General features: G+C 40.6%; 2 pseudogenes; both read left to right on the top strand.

The window, feature by feature from the left end:
* The first annotated feature begins 14,245 nt into the window (after positions 1-14,245).
* On the top strand, positions 14,246-14,458 carry LOC148125784 (mitochondrial ribosome and complex I assembly factor AltMIEF1 pseudogene; annotated as a pseudogene).
* A 13-nt stretch (positions 14,459-14,471) lies between these two features.
* Positions 14,472-16,134, top strand: LOC113442758 (mitochondrial dynamics protein MIEF1 pseudogene; annotated as a pseudogene).
* The last annotated feature ends 1,338 nt before the right edge of the window (positions 16,135-17,472 follow it).

Genomic DNA, 17,472 nt, shown 5'->3' with positions numbered 1-17,472 from the left:
TAATGGCTTTTGTCCTGTGTTGGATCTAGGGTGAGATGCTGCTTTCTAATCTTACCATTCTGCCAAGGAGTTTTGAAATATCCTGTCTTGAATGGATTTCTGCCTGCAGTATTTGCTTTGCTTATGAATAAAGCCATCTAGATAGTTGGCTTTTTTCAATAAGCTCTTTATCTCTTAAGTGCTGGCATCTGCTTTGGGCTATTAAGAAAGACTTGGGTGCTGCTTCCTGGCTCTAAAAATATGTTTCTCCATTTCTCATTTAGGGAAATATAATCTGCCTTTTTTAATATTCCTCAAAATATTTCATTTTGGGGGGGTGAGGCTTCCCACAAAGGTTAACACCCCAATCTTGACTTGATTGACAATCCCTTTTCTGGCTGTCCTTGGCTTCGAAAACGCAAACTACCTCCAATCGGCAGACTAGTCTAAACCAGGGGTTGCTAAAGTTTTGGACCTTAGGGACCACTAAGCTCATACTTTTAAATCCCATGGACCACTAGTAAGAATTTTGACTGACGGTGGCTTGCTGACAGTGGGAAAGTCAGTCCCATATTCCAGAGCTGGCAGTAGTCAGAGGACTGGCCCTTTGGTCATCCTGGAGCAGCTGCTCCTCCACCCGGGTGTACTGGCCTGCCATAAACTGGAGGAGCTGCTCCGGGATGACCAAAGGGCCAGTCTTGTGACTACTGCAGCTCTGGAATATGGGACCGACTTTCCCACCAACATCAGCCACCCTGGAGCGGATTTCCCTCCCCAACCATTGATCTTAACTTCCAGTTCCAGCTCGTGTTGCTCTACTCAAGGTAAAATTTGTGCTTGGACAAAGGATGTGGGCCAGCGGGTGGGCGGGCCATGTGGGCGGTGCAGTCTTGTTTCCAGGCAGCCTGGATTAACTGCTTTGAGGGGACATTTCTCTGCGGACTACCAAAATTTTCTCATGGACCACCAGTGGTCCCCAGCCCACCAGTTGGTGACCACTGGTCTAAACAACAACATGGTCAACAATAACAACTTTGGAATGAATAATGGAAAACACTTCAGTCTTCAGTGAGTCCATGAAGGCATCAGGAAACACATTTGAACTGAAGAAAAGCTTCCCTTTTATTCTTTCTAGGTTGTATGAAACTTATTTTGGCAACCCAGATTTTTGCATTGTGTCTGATATATTTCCTGAACATCAGGAAACCATTGCTGATGCATTGATATTATTTCATAAGAAAAAGTTTATGTTTCTTTCTGTCTGGCTTTGTAAGGCATGTTTTAAACAATATACAGCCACTCCGTTTTATAAATGTTGATTCTGGTACAACTTATGAACATGATCTTAAAGAGGAATAAATTTAAATACTTAAATTAAAAATGTTGACTGTAAAGTTAGTTTGGATTCTTCCTTGTATAAATAAATGGTGCAATATGGGAATTACCACAAACCATACCATTAAAACAGACAGGGCTTGCTCTGCTTTTCACCTCAAATGTGACCGTGAAAAGCTTGAATCCAGGGTGTCTGAAGTTTTTAATTTCCATACGTCTCCTCACACTAGTTAGTTTTCAGATTTGCCCAATATTCCCCCTTTATCAGAAGCAAAACAAAAAAATAGATATATAGGGAGGAATCTTCCTGAGTGGATTTGAAAACCGGCTTAACATTTGGATGAAAAAAAGAACATTTCTTTTTGTAACCCTGGTTAGCATATCAAGCTCAGCATGAATGGAATTGTTATTGGGGAAAACAGAAAGCAGAAAATTCCCTGTTCCTGATCCTTGACTGTCAAATTTCACATCCATTGCCTTAAAAGATGGCTTTCTTGTCCTCTTGGAATATTTCTCAATATTTCAGCAGGAAACCATTTCTGACCTACTTTGGTTCTGCCTTGCTTTATTTTTTTATTTTTTTATTTATATCTTGCTTTTATTTTATTTTTTTTAACAAACAAATCAAGGCAGCATATATATTGTACTCCCTCCCCCTATTTCCCCCACAACTACAATTCTATGATGTGACCTGAGCTGGGCTAAGAGAAAGTAATGGCTCAAAGTCATCCAGCCGGCTTTCATGGCTAAGGCATGACCAGAAGTCACATTTCCCCAGTTTCTAGCGTGATTCCTTAATCACTAGACCAAACTGGCTTGTACCGATGCAGGAAAATTGGAAGCGGCTTTCTTTCAGATTTTAGCCTCCGTATCTTAGTTACAATCTTCACTGCTCAGCAGCAGCTCTGAAATTTTAGGCTGGAGGTTTTGCCTGGCCTCTTTGAAGAAACCAAGGATTAAATCTGGGGCCTTTTGTATGCCAAGAATGTATTCTCTCTCTCCTTCAGGATAAAACATAGCTGAAATCCATAGGGCAGGACCCAAAATAAGTAATAAAAAAAAATCATGGACAATTAAGAGCTCTCAGAAGAATCTGCATCATTTCCAGATTGTGCAAACTTGTCTGTGTCTTGGAAACTGTAAAAACAAGCAGAGAGGTGTCTGTTTTCACACAGACAGTATCTTGTATATTCCAAAGGTAATGATGGAATTGTCTCCAGGAACTGAATTCTTTGCCAGGTTTGTCTGCCATTCCTGATTTTCTTTCAGGTTGTTCTGTAAGCAAATGCTGGCTAGCTGTTGGTGCAGTTCTATAGGGGGTTGGGATTCTACCAGTTTGCACCTATTCGCTAGACAGTTCGGAAAACCAGTTGTTAGAAGAAATTACTGGCCTAATCCTGTAAGGAAGGCAGGAAGGAAACATTCTGGTGTTGCTTACAGAAACTGCCTCTCCGTTAACCCTTATTACATTCTTGGCAGGACTAGACTTCCTGTCTCAGGAACTTCTCTGGATTTTTTTCCCCCTCCTTTGCTGGTACTTTGTTTGTTTGGAGTGACCATTCAAAGTTACAATGTAACTGAAAAAGGTGATTTGTGACCATTTTTCACACAACTGTTGCAGCATCCCCACAGCCATGAGAGGCCAGGCGAGGAGTTCCATGCCTCGATGTGAGTGATATTGAGTTGGCCATGCCCAGACAGTCACATGATCACCAAGCCATGTCCACCCAGTCACATGACCACCAAGCCACGCCCACCAACTAAGCCATGCCCACAGAACCAGTTGTTTAAAAATTTGATTCTCACCTCTGGTTCTATAGCTCATCCTGTCATCTGCCAAACTCACAGTTAAATAAAATAGATTAACCAATAATAAGGTGTCCAACCGTCTTCCTTTAGGGAGGATAGTCCTCCTCTCATAAGTTCTGTCCTCCCTCGAAATGTGTCCTCCTACATGTCCTCCTTTCTGATATTTGAAGATTAATCTGTAAATCTCCGTATTTGATCGATGCCGATCCGATACGTTGTGTGTGATATGATGTATTTGTATTTGATATGACGATTCATCAAGGCTCGGTACATTGTGGCAAGACACTTTTATGAGACGCATGCTCTCCACACAGGAGAACTGTTTTGAGAGAATGCACCACACGCAAGTGGCTTTGTTTTTTTTCTTGAATGTATTTGCGTCCTCCTTCTCATTGTAAAAAAGTTGGTCACCTTACCAATAAAGAGACAGAGGAATAAATAATGACCTTAAATGTGTGCATCAGATCAAATCTATCATGCATGATCATCATTTGCTAGTCCAAAAAAATCACACCTTGCATTCAGTTTACAGTACACTTAGTCCTCAACTTACGACCACAATGTCTGCTGTTAAATGAGACATCTGTTAAGTGGATTTAACACATTTTTACAACCTTTCTTGCTACAGTTGTTAAATGAATCACTGAAGCTGATAATGACCTGGTTGTTAAGTGAATCTGGCTTCCCCATTGACTTTTCTGGTCAGAAGGCTGCAAAAAGTGACCCCATGACCCTGCGGCACAACAATGGTCATAAGTACGGTATGAACCAGTTACCAAGCATCTGAATTTTGACCCCATGATCCTGGGGCTTCTGTAGCGATCTTAAGTGTGAAAAACGGTCATAAGTCACTTTTTTCAATGGCGTTGTAACTTTGGACAGACACCAAATGAACTGTTGTAAGTCGAGGACTATGTTTATAGAATAATTATTGAACTAATTCAATAATTAGTTTAGTGCTTGAAAGTCAGAATGACGTTTACAAAATGACTGTCCACAATTATTCAGAATAACAAACAGTTGGAAACCAAGAGCTCACTTCAAAGTAACAATTAAAATGGGAATGTCAGTAGATAACAGTGAGTTTTTTAAAAACAGCAAATGATTGTGTCCTTTACATCAAGCATGCAGATTACTGATACACTAAGGAAGGCCTGTGGTCATTACAATGATCAAATGGAGAGGGTGGTTTTAGTGTAAGATAAAAGGCTGTTTTATCTTCAGTGAAAATTTTCTACAAAATTCAGTCACTCCCATTTGTCTATGGATATGTGCGTGATTGGCATAAAATAACCTGGTGCTTCATGATTTTGCCATATACTTCTTCAAATCAGCCAATGCAATTTGAAATAGCTAAACATTCCAGCGATACTCTTTGTAGGTGAGGGAAGGGAAAACACTATTTTCCGCCCTGCCAATTAACCTAGAATGAATAAAAAGAAAGATCAATCCTGAAGTGAAACACGGTACATTTATTAAACTCAAACAACATCTTATTTCAACTTAAGCTAGAAGAATACCAGCAGTTCACTCTTGGTTAGAAAAGTATGTTTTGCACCTCATGCATTTAAAAAAAAATTACATTATTCCAAATCTGGAAAAAGATGAGACCAAGGGACAATGTTATTCTGTAATGTCTTGGAGAAAGAATCAGCTTTCCTGAATTCAGGAGAGAAGCACTGGCTGAGAGTGAAAACTTTTTCCCTGCAATGAAATGCAGGAATTTTATGAAATGCCATTGTCTTCAAACTATCTCAAACTATCCCAAATTCTTCTTAAAACTAACCACACTTGGATCAATATCTGTGTAACTGAAATAATGACTAGTTATTTTTCCCTCTAATGATTTACTGCCTTGTAGCCTGTCTTGGAAAGAAATATAGCATAAATAAAAAAGAAATAGTCAAATGATCCCAACAAACTGGCCCAAAGTCCAACAGTAAATATTTGCTGCTTGAAAATAACTGCAACACATTTTGTTTCATCAATAATTTTAGCCTTTCACGGCAACTCAGCTGCACACAGTGACTTAAGCAGTCCTTTGATCTGCAGAGTTACCTTTTTCTATTTTATTTATTTATTTCCCACTTTTATTATTTTTTACAAATAACTCAAGGCGGTGAAACTTCCTCCTCCTATTTTTCTCACAACAACCCTGGGAGCTAAGTTGGGCTGAGAGAGAGGGACTGGCCCAGAATCACCCAACTAGCTTTCAGGGCTGAGATGGGACTTGAACTCAAGGTCTCCCTCTTTCTATCCTGGTGCTTTAGATACTAGACCAAGGGTCTTCAAACTTGGCAAGTTTAAGACTAGTGGACTTCAACTCCCAGAATTCTTGAGCTAACATGACTGGAGAGGAATTCTGGGAGTTGAAGTCCACAAGTCTTAAAGCTGTCAAGTTTGAAGATCCCTGCACTACACCAACTCTTCAGAATCTTATACCATTAACATAAAAAAGCAGTTGTTTGTGACTTCTATCCAGAGGAAAAATGTATCTCGATTTGGACTATGTTTTTATTCAGAAGCCAAAACTACAGAGTCTAGATCAGTGGCTGAGGTATTCTGGGAGTTGAAGTTCACGCATCTTGAAGTTGCTAAGATTGATAAACACTGATCTAGATCTCCTTCTGGAGGTCCTCAATGAAACTAGCTTGTTTAATTTTATTTTAAATAATGGCCATTCAAGAAGCCTTTTGCTGTAAGGTGAGCTTAATTGCTCCATCAGTCAATTAAACCATTTTACTTGGGTCTGTTTCAAATTATATTACTCTCATCGATGGAAAAACACTGTGCCAATTACCTCCATTTTTATGATGGCTCTATCTTGTGCAAAGAGTTTTAAAACTGCTTGTTCTTTGGTGTATGCAAAAAAGTTAGCTGTTAAAGAGGTTTATTATCCTTGTTTTCCCTCTTCCTACACTCTGTCTCTCTGTCTCTTGTTTTCACACACACACACACACACACACACACATTAATTCCAGCCTTTGCTCACAATGCACATTTAACACGGGGAATTTATTTCAATCAGAATAGAGCTGGAAAGGACCTTGGAGGTCTTCTAGTCCAGCCCCCAGCTGAAGAAGGAAACCCTATACCATTTCAGACTGACTGTCCAGTCTCTTCTTAAAAACCTCTAGTGATGAAGCACCCACAACTTCTGAGGGCAAAGCTGTTCCACTGGTTAACTGTCCTCACTGTCAAGAAGTTTCTCCTTAATTCCAGATTGTTTCTCTCTTTGATCAGTTTCCATCCACTTCTTTTTTCTTTTCTGGTGCTGTGGACATTTAAAATCTATCACGAAAGATCTTTTTATGCAAGCTTCCAGCCTTAGTTCTGTGTAAAAATAAGGTAAAAATAATAATCTATCTCTTTTACAATTATTCATAAGGCTAAGCAATATTTTGGGAATCAAAAATGCCAGCAACAGTACTGACCCATATACTATATGATCCAGAATGGTAACATACTACAGAGAGAGACTTTTTCATAGTAGATGCTTAGTTAGCAAACTTGGATTTTCGGTCACCTTTGAATGCATATAAAAGTTTCATGAGTTTAAATGCATCTTTAAAGCTGTGGTTGGCTACCCATCCATATAAAGTGTATATGCAAGTAATTTTAAGCAGTACTTGAGGTTGCAAAAAGGTGCACACACTATTCTTATTCAGGATTGCTCTGGGAGAAAAGAAGCAGATGGAGAGAAGAAATGTTCAGAATAACAGAATTGGAAGGTATCTTGGAGGTCTTCTAGTCCAACCCGTTGTCAGGCAGGAAACCCTATATCAGTGGTGGCTAACCTTTTTGGGCTCCTGTGCCAAACATTGTGCACAATGCATGTGCCACCCCTCCCCCTGTGCATACATGCGCAATCCCCCTGCCACCCGCCACCCCCTAACCAGCACTGAGCCTCTCAGCTGATTTTCAGTCTGTTTGAGGCCTTTTTCAGCCTCCCAGAGGCTTGAGGAAAACTTCTTCAGCCTTTGCAGGCCAAAAAATGGGCCCGTTTTGTCACTTCCAGTATTTCCAGAAATACAGGAAGTGATGAAATGGGCCTATTTTGGGGGCCTGCAAAGGCTTTCCTAAGCCTCTGGGAGCCCGAAATAGGCCTCAAACAGGCTGAAAATCAGCTGTGAGGAACGCACATGCGTAGGGAGGTAAAAAGTTTGCCTGTGGCTTGCATGCCGGCACAAATGGCTCTGCATGTCACCTGTAGCACATGTGCCATAGGTTTGCAATCACGGCCCTATACCTTTACCATTCCAGACAAATGGTTATCCAATCTCTTCTTAAAACCTTCCAGTGACCACAACTTCTGGAGAAAACTCCTTCGATTGATTAATGGTTCTAACTGTCAAGAATGTCCCGAAGGTGCTTTTTTTCAAGAGGCAACTGAACTTTCTGGTTTTTCTTTGAAGACATTTTGCTTTTCATCCAAGAAGCTTCTTCAGCTCTGACTAGATGGTGGGGAATGGAAGCATTTATACTCCTTGAAGACAGTGGGTCATTTGCATCATTTTATCTGTGTCATCAAGGTCCCCTAAGTAGTGCAAACAGGTGTGTGGAGCCTTCTTGGAACTATTGAAAGGACTGTGTTGTAGACTGGAGATAGATGATATTGAATCCCCCACTTTCTGTTAAAAAATGGCTCTTCAATTTTGACATAGATGGCCTCTTTGACCCCTCTTTCAATCCAGCGGTCCTCTCTGTCCAAAATGAGGACTTTGCTGTCTTCAAAAGACTGGCCTTTGTCCTTTAAATGGAGATATACTGCTGAATCTTCTCCTGATGGGTTTGTTTTCCTATGTGGTGCCATGCGTTTATGAAATAATTGTTTTGTTTCCCCAGTGTTTCCACATAGTAAAAAGTACCTTTGAGATAACCATGACCTGGATGACTGAGAATCTCCATAAACATGTAACTGCCAAGAAAGGTCTTCTTTGTTCTAGCTTGCTTCTCTCCTTGTTTAGTTTCCATCCATTGCTTCTTGTCCTGCCGTCAGGTGCTTTGGAGAATAGCTTGACTCCCTCTTCTTTGTGGCACCCGCCCTGCGGCAACTGTTCAAGGCAGAAGTATTTATTGTATGTATTCAGTTTCTATGTTTTCTATGCTGCCCATCTCTCTTATAAAGTGACTGAGCAGCTTACAGATTTATAAAAAGACCAATAGATATAAATAATTAAAATATTACAACCATGCAATTTAAAACTTTAAAACTATAGGAAAAAAAAAACAGGTCTAGAGGAGATGAGGATGAGATCGTCTTACCTCATCAACCACCTTCAGCAGTTGAGCGCCCCACTCAGGATCCCAAGCCAACTGGCAAAACCAAGTTTTAATACCATTCCAAAGGGCCAAAAGCACGGGAGCTGTTCTCACCTCTGGTGGCAGAGTGTTCCACAGGTACGGGGGCTACAGCAGAAAAGGCTCTTCTCTTTGACCCTGCCCATCAGAATCCCTTAGCAGATGAGATCTGTAGCAGGCCTTTTCCCCTGGCATGAGTGGGGTGGCTAGACTCATTAGGGTGAGACGGCTCCTCCGATACCTCAGATCCATACCGTATAGAGGTAACCCATATCTTGATTTGGACTCAGAAGCAAACTAGCAACTAATGCTGCTTGTACAACAGTAGTGTGATATGTGTCACCCTAAGGGACAGTGATGGGATTCAAAAAATTTTACTACCGGTTCTGTGGGGGTAGCTTGGTGGGCGTGGCAGGGGAAGGATACTGTAAAATCTCCAGTCAGAGGTGGTATTTGCTGATTCTCTGAACTACTCAAAATTTCTGCTACCGGTTCTCTAGAACTGGTCAGAATCTGCTGAATACCACCTCTGCTAAGGGACCCCAGAAATGTGCACACTGCTGCATTCTGCACCAGCTGTAATTTCCAAATACTCTTCAGTGGTAGCCCCATGTACAGTGTGTTGCAGTAATCCAGCCAAGAGATGACTAGGGCATGAGGGGGGCCTCACAATCCAGGTAAGCAGAACAAATATGAGGGAACACTCACATTATACTTTAACTTTCAGTTGTTTACTCTCTACTCCACTGGATGATGTTATTTGAATCCACATCACTTATATCAGACTGTCCTCTCATACAGATAATCCTCAATTTATGTCCATATAATAGAACATGTCCTTTACAGTTATAAGTCATAAAACGGGTCTATCATGTGACTGTCCTAATTTTATTATTGTTTTTGCAGCAGTTGTTAAGCAAACTTGGCAGTCATAAAGTAACCACCGTAGTCATTAAGCAAATGCTAAGGTCATTAAATGAACCAATGCCTTGCTATGGGTGTAGTTTTGCCAAAAAAATAGAAGTAAATGCCAGGGTTTTTTTTTGCAAAAACTGTTGTAAAATGCAGTCAAATGACCACAGCACTGGAGGGCGACCATCAGAACTTCAAATCTAGGACATTAAAGTAACCCCCAGGTAGGTTTGTCATCATCATTTTAGAACTATCTATAATTTTCCTTCTTGTATTAAATCAGAATCGATGTGGGAAGGTCACAGCACTGTATACCAATTCATATGCAGCTACTAAAACTAAGGAGGACTGGTGTTTAGGTCCTCTTTTTCCAAAGAAAAATGATTTTGCTGTGATAGTGTAAGTTACTTTCCAGGTGAAGAGAGGAGTAGCCAATTCTGGGTTCCAGTGTCTTAAAGTTTCTCATTTATTGCATTTAAGGCCTTTTGGAGTGGGGAAATCATAATCCAAAGTATCTTCCTCTTTCCTATTCCTGTTTCTGACTTATTCCTCTCTGACTACACACCTAGGGAGTGAGGAGCAGACACACTCCATTGCTCTAAAAATACAACCTATAAATTACAGCAACAGCTACAACCAAATGCTTTAAGAATGCATCCAGTGGCTTATTACTTGCTTTTTAGAGGGAAGGGTTTTTTTAAAAAAAAAATAAAATCCCAGTAAAGCCACATCATGCATAGTTACAGCCTCCTTCTCAGATGCCAAAAATGAAAATAAAATCTGCTTTCAAAACACACACACACACACACACACACAGAGGATCACATTGATTGCACTTTCAGAGGGCAATCAATGTGATCCTGTGTGTGTGTGTGTTTTGCCAGCAGATGCCTTGTGAGTTTCCAATATTAATCTACTTTAACCGTACAATAGCCCCATTTTGAATGCGTAAGCTTCCCGCTCCTTGAAATCCATATTCTAAAATCTGTCATTATTAAGACTTGTTTGGGGTTTTTTTTTATTTTGCTTCCAGGCTTATAAGGGATGAAAAGATTAAAGGTTATGATAATCTGTGAAAGATCGAAGCCTTTGGCAAAGATTGCTACTTTGGCTTTCAAAGAATCAGAATTTTTTTTTTTTTATGGTGGGGAAACTGACCTATGCAGGGTCAACCAAAGATTTTTCACTGCCTGAGGCAAAGAGTACCATGGACCTCTCTTTTCTATGTACTGAAACCTACCTGATTGTGGAAAAAACCCAGGGGCCATGGAACAGAGCATATTTGTTGGCATACAAAACTCAGACTAGTTTAAAATGAAGGGCTTTAATCCAATTTTTTGCATGTTTTCTTTTTCTAATGTTAGGTGCGAAAGTCCAGGCCCACACATGAAGTTATAATTAAGCTGAATTATTGCTACAAAGCCTGTGCAAAGGAATCTCAATTAACGGTTAGCATCTGCTTGGAATTAGCTAAGTGTGAATGGAATTCAAGGTGGAGGATGGACTTGGTCCACCTGTGGCGATGTAGGGATTCCAGGCGGATGCCTCTTTTAACTCTGCCCCAGGTTCTGCCACTCCTTCTCCTACGTTCACTTGCTGTTGCTGATAATATTAACAGAGTAAAGAGCATAAACTCTGGATTATATTTTACATCTGTTCAATGCATTTCACACTTAAGGCTTTTTGGAGAATACCTGGGGAAGATAGAGAAAGGAAAAGGGGAAGTGTTATGTCCCTGGAACTTGCAAGAGTTCCCCCTCAGGTCCGCTCACGCTGCGGGGGCGTTTGCTGTCCCTCATTGGCTGACCTCCCCCGGCAGCCGGCTATAAAAGCGGGCTGCGGGGTTCGGTCAGCCGCTGATCACTGCGAGCCAGTCCCAGGCTTGGTTAGCACGTTCAGTCCTTTATTGACATAATAAAGTATTGTTGCATCCATGCCCTGGTTCAGCCTCTCATTGCTCAACTACAACAGGAAGGGATCCAGGTTTATTTGGAATAGATGTCGTGAAATAAATGGGAAATTAATAATGATGAATTCAAGGTCCACTAACTGATTTGTTACACTGTGTAGCATTATTCAAGGCTCAAAAAGTTTATGAAGGGCAAACAGAGGAACCCTTTGTGCTCTTGGAGCTTGCAGATTAAAATTTGATATATAAAGAAAAAGAAGAATGTAGAGTCAATAAGAAAGAGCAAAAATACTATTTCAGTTGCAAGGCAGAGATAGCATGCTAATTTTCTTAGAGTAGAACATGAAAATATTTGAATCCTATTTTCTGTTTTCCACTCTGCCAGTAAGAGTTTGTCTTTGCAGTTTTCTTTCACTTTATTCAGAAAGTAATTTTTCACTGAGTGAGATTTTTGAAATTTTGCTGTTCTTCTTGTAAGCAACTTTAGCCATAAATCAGATCTCCATTTGAGGTTGCTTATAATATTTCATGCCAACATTGTGTGATAAGTTCAAGCTCTTCTTAGTTCCTAAAAGAAATAGAAAGGGAGATCTCAATAAATCAGAACTGTTGGCCCCTTTTCCATTGTTCCCTTGAAAATAAGGGCTATGTAACAGAAAAGACTATTTCTATAAACCCTTAACAATTTTATCTTTGTAGAAGAACATGACTCCATTCATGATCAAGTCTAGTCAAAAATGGTTGCTCTGTTTACTTGTTCCTTCTCAATCAGATTTTTTTTGCCAATTCTCTTATTGTTTAAATAACATTTTATTTTATTTTATTACATATTGGACATGATTGGAAAAACTGGAAACAAAGTAGGTATAGTTACTAATGAGGACGCTAGAATCAAACATGTCCAGAGATTCCTTTCAGAGATTGTGTTGTATTAAAACTGTCCACCATCAGGGTCATCCATCAGGCAAATGCCAAGGATGCTAGGTCAGTAGAACTGTGTAACACAGGATCAGCCCTGTATCTCCAAACCATGACTGCTGGAGGCAGGCAACATCTGGACCACTAGCTCGGTGCGGCAGCTCCCATCATCCCTGACTGTTAGCTAAAGTCAAGGTCTAAAACATCTGGAAGATCACATCTTGCCTATTTCTGCAGGAGCAGATGTTGTTACCCTCCTAATGTTGAAGATTTAAATCCTAGTCTGGTTGGCTGTTGAATACTGATACTCCTTGACTTATGATACAACTGACCCAAATTTCTGTTGTTAAACAAGATAGTTGTTAAGTGAATCATGCTCAATGTTACACACTTTTTGTCATGGTTGTTAAGCAAATCCAGCTTCCTGCATTACTTGAGTGAAACCAACTGGAAAGGTCGAAAATGGCGATCACATGACCCCAGGACGCTGTAAACATTGTAAATACATGCCAGTTGCCAAGCACCTGAATTTTTATCACATGACCATAATGATGATATGCAGGAGCTGGCTTCAAAAAATTTAGGAACCAGTTCTCTGCCCGTTGCTAGGTGAGCATGGCCATGGTGGGCATGGCCTAGTCAGCCTTCTGCATCACGGCAGGGAGGGCATTTTCTCCCTCCCTGGGCTTCAGAGGCTTTCCTAGAGCTTCCAGGAAGGTGAAAACGGCCTCCCCATGCTCTGGAGGTCTTCTGGAGGGTGAAAACAGGCCCATTTCTGGCCTTCCAGAACTTCTGGGAGGTTCATTTTTTGCCCTCCTCGGACTCCAGAGGCTTTCCTCAAACCTCTAGGATGGTGAAAATGGCCTCCCCTGGCTCCAGAGGCTCTCTGTAGGCCAGAAATGGGCCCGTTTCTGGCCTTCTGGAGCCTCCAGGAGGCCCTACACTTATCTGTGATCCAAAATGGCCCATGTGGAGACTCCTGGGAGGGGTAGGGCAAGGTGGGTGGCGCCAGCCAGTCATTGTAACTACCGGTTCAGTGAACCAGATGTAAAATTAACATCCAGTTTGCCTGAACTGGTGCGAACCAGTAGCAGCCCACCTCTAATGGTATTTGAGTTGTAAATGCAAGGACTGGTTGTAAGTCACTTTTTTCAGTGCCATTGTAAGTTTGAAGAGTCATTAAACAAATGGTTGTAAATAAAGAACTATCTTTCTGGAAATTGGGAAGATGTTACTTAGACCTTTGTTTCAAGAAACAAAATGCCTTGGCAGGCCTGCACAACATACCTGAAACAAATGGTCCAGAGACATTACCAGTCAGGAAAGAGTTAAATATATTGTTCCTTAATTCATCTAAATTGCCATTTCTAAAGAATGCTTTGGAGAAAAGAAGCAGTTGTAAGGTTGCATGTAGTTACAATGTGAGGTGCAGTTTGACCTAGAAAGAAAAATCACAGCCAGTCACAGCCTGCTTGCTGGCTTTCATTCCTAACTCCTGATTCCGAAAAAAAAACACGTAAAACCAAAGACTTCGCCTTGGATGAGACAGAATGGCACCAGCCCTTATGTAGCCCGATTGAATGAGTGCTAGGCTAGTACTAATAGCCTTTTGTTTTGATATCAAGTAATTAGGAAGGCTCAAAGGAGCTTTTGGACCTGTCTTTTCTAATATTGGACAGGACATTTTATATCACAATTTTCAAAGCAACTACTATCGCAAGTTTGCTAAACTAGTGTTGAAAATCTGTCAGAAGAGCCATTTTTGCAATGAGGTTTTAGTTGCATAAGCTTGAAGATAATGTACTGGATTCTGAACTAGGCTAAAGTATATATTTTCCTCAAAAATACAATTTTGTCCAACGTGGTGTCTTTCAGGTGAATTTGGGTTACAGGTTCCCTGATTCCCAATCAGAGCATATAAAGAATTGTGAGAATTAGGCTGGTTACAGGAAGAGGTGGGGTTGAGAGCTCTGAACTGTGGCGGATTTGCTCCAAGGCATCAAAAACTGAGTCTTTTATTGCAGCACTGATTTGACGGATTTCCCACCCTCTCACGGTTCACTGTTCTTCAACTCATCTTCCATGACAACATGAAGCCGTGAAGCTGTGCTAAACCTTTATTGTGCACTGTTGTGACAGGGACGTGGCTTGCGCTATATTGATCATGATTTCTATCTCAGCTCGATCCAGAAAGAATTTTGCAAGAACCAGCGTCTTATGTCCCCAGAAGATAAAGAGCGACATCTTTAAAAGGGCCAGGCTTTTTTACACAGCAAACTTGGAGGGATTATTTAGGAAATTCTTTTTTTTTCTTGACATATATTTCTTTCCTTTTATTTTCTTTAATTTGTTTAGTAATTTGAACTGGATGGTCAATATCAGAAGTCTGCTGCAGATCTGTAAAAAAACAACCTCTCCAAAGTATCTCACATATATTCCTGGGAGCATTTCTCCCTTTTTGCCGATGCATCAAGCCTCAGGAGCAATGGCAGGTGCTAGAGAGCACAAAGGAAAGAAGGATGACAACGGGCTTGGCGTGGCTATTGATTTTGTGTTGTCCAATGCTCGACTTGTACTGGGAGTGGGAGGTGTGGCTATGCTGGGGATTGCTACCTTGGCTATCAAATAGATGTATGACAGAGCAATCAGTGTTCCAGCCAGCCCCACCCATTTAAGCCAGTCAGGAAAGAGAAGCTGAGAGGAACCAAGCTGGCTTGGGTCATCATCACGATTACTGAACCAAGACATGAAGACAAATCTTAGCCATTCTCTGCAGACCCTGCCCACAGACGCTTCAGATTTTGAAATAGATTCAGTCAAACCTATGAAGCATAAATCACCTGCTAAGAGAAGCCAGGTAGAATTGAAGAAATCCCACCTTCGGATGTCCTTGCAAGAAAAACTATTTACTTATTATCGGAGAAAGGTGGCTATCTCTGTAGAAGAACAGATCAAAGCTAAGCAAGCTGCGGTGGATATCTGTGCTGAATTACGCAGTTTCCTCTGTATTAAATTGCCAGACATGCCTCTGCATGAGATGTATCTGAGTGGTAGCCTCTGTGATGACTTACTTACAGGTTGTGACAGCTGATCACATCCAACTTATTGTTCCTCTTGTGCTAGAACAGAATTTATGGTCATGCATTCCAGGTGAAGAAACCATTATGAACATCCCTGCCTTCTGCCCAGTACGTCGGGAAAATCCGGAATATTTTCCTTGTGGTAGCAGTTTTTGGGACCGCTGTGTAGTCAGAGGTTATCTTTCCGCCAAGTCTGTATGTTGTATCTTTGAGAAAGTAGTGTCTGGCTCCACCAATTGGCCAGCAATTGGATCCCTCCTTAGATTATGTGTTCCGTCCAGTCATATCCGTAGAATCTCTGACTTTGGAGGTCCAGTATGAACAGGATCGGCACCTCCTAATAGACTTTTTACCATCTGTGACACTCGGTGATTCGGTATTGGTAGCCAAGCCATACCGCCTGGCCCAATATGATAATCTATGGTGACTCAGCCTTCGGCCAGCAGAGACAGCTGGCCTGCAGGCCTTGGACTAAGATGATTCTGGTTGCCATTCTTTGTGCCTTAAGATCCTCAAGGCCATATGTAAACTGAACCCAGTTTTTCATTGTCTTTCTGCCAGCCAGCTTACCGATGTAATGTTACACCTGACCCAAGAAGAAACTGATTGGTCACAAGATGCAATAGCTGACCGTTTTCTTCAGGCATTGAGAAAACTAATTGGCTATTCGGAAGAAGGAATTCTTCCGAGTGCTTTAAATCCCGAGGTGTACTTGTTTTCAGAGCTTACCACTGAGGAAGTAGATGAATTAGGCTATACTCTGTACTATTCACTTTCAGAACCAGAACTTCTGCTGCAAATGTAACCGCTGCCTTAAGTGTGAGTTAGTGTTAGAACTTACTTGCCATGACAATTTGTCTTCTGAGTGACCTATGCACATCTTGCCCTGATTATTTTGCAAGTCTACTTCTGTATTTTTATTGTTATTAAATAGGAGGGGGGGGCTTTAGATTTGGTGCTACTGGTCTAGTTTCACTACACTCAAGGAACTGGAGGAAGAAGCAACTTTGAAGATCTGTTCAATTTGCTATAATGTTCTTGTTGATGTACCCGCTGCTAAGGAGTCCCAACATATGGTCTATTTCCTGTAATACTTTATACTTTGCTGCAGTGAAATTTCTTACCTCCTATTTCAAAAGTGTAGAATTGCCACTAACAATTTTAAGAATCCCCCAAAATATAAGGTTTGTTCCTATTGATTGGTGACTATTTTCCCCTTTTTATTCTGAAAATGCTTGACAGAAAAGCTTCAAGAAAAATATTTGTAGCAGGATATATATTTATGAATTCTGTACATTGACTGTATTTATATTGTCTAGAGGAGGTTTTTTTTTTTTAAAAAAATAGCATGCTACTTAAATTTATATGACATTCAAGAGTGACGGTAACCCCATATTTTGAAAACTGAGTGCATATTGTCTAGGACTTGCTGCTTTGTCAGATTGAAGTCCTTCACTGCATAAGCACATGCACGCATACAAGGTCCTCAATACACTCTTGTTTGAAAAACTGGTAGCAGATTGCTAACTGGTGCAGAAGAATGTAAGATGAGAAATTTTCATATTCACTGCTTTTGAAATTATTTGTCCATGTTTAATAAATTAGGAAATATCACTAAGGCACAGAGCAAATAAAGATTCTTGAATAAGTGCTAAAAAAAAAAAAAGAATTGTGAGAGTTGTGGTCTACTCTCACCTGGAAAAGGCAATTGATAGAAGAACACTGCAAACAAAAAACCCCAAAAGCATCTTAAGTCCACCTGATCCTGAAAGTTTCTATTGAAAGTTGCTACACTTTTGAAGTTTATTGATGTCAGCAGTTGCAAAAGACATCTATTTTTTTAAAAAAAATATTTGGCTGTTCAAGTTTGATGGGATCTATATAGCACCCAGTCATGAAACAAAACTTGTTCATATGCATCTTAATTATCATAGCCACTATTATCTTTATAGACTTTGCGTAGAATCACAGTCAAGCCAATGTAGATAGCAGATCCACAATGTGCTTGACAAAGAGGTCTTGGAGAGAAATAGCTTGCAACACAGCTGCAGCTTTTTCTTAACACTGCAGCATGATGCTCACTAGAGAATTCTGGGATTGAAGTCCACACATCTTAAAGTTGGTTGATAATGAGAAACACTGATTTATAGGATGTTTTGCTCTTAGAACTGGCATCAGCCGTTTGCAGTATTAAGCCAGGCAGCCAGATTCTTGTCACAGATTAAAATA

Source organism: Pseudonaja textilis, chromosome 4, assembly GCF_049901715.1.
Source record: "Pseudonaja textilis isolate UNSWEBS1 chromosome 4, rPseTex1.2, whole genome shotgun sequence".
Lineage (NCBI taxonomy): Eukaryota > Metazoa > Chordata > Lepidosauria > Squamata > Elapidae > Pseudonaja > Pseudonaja textilis.
The sequence above is the reverse complement of the archived record's forward strand: the minus strand, read 5'-3'. Positions and strand labels throughout refer to the sequence as shown.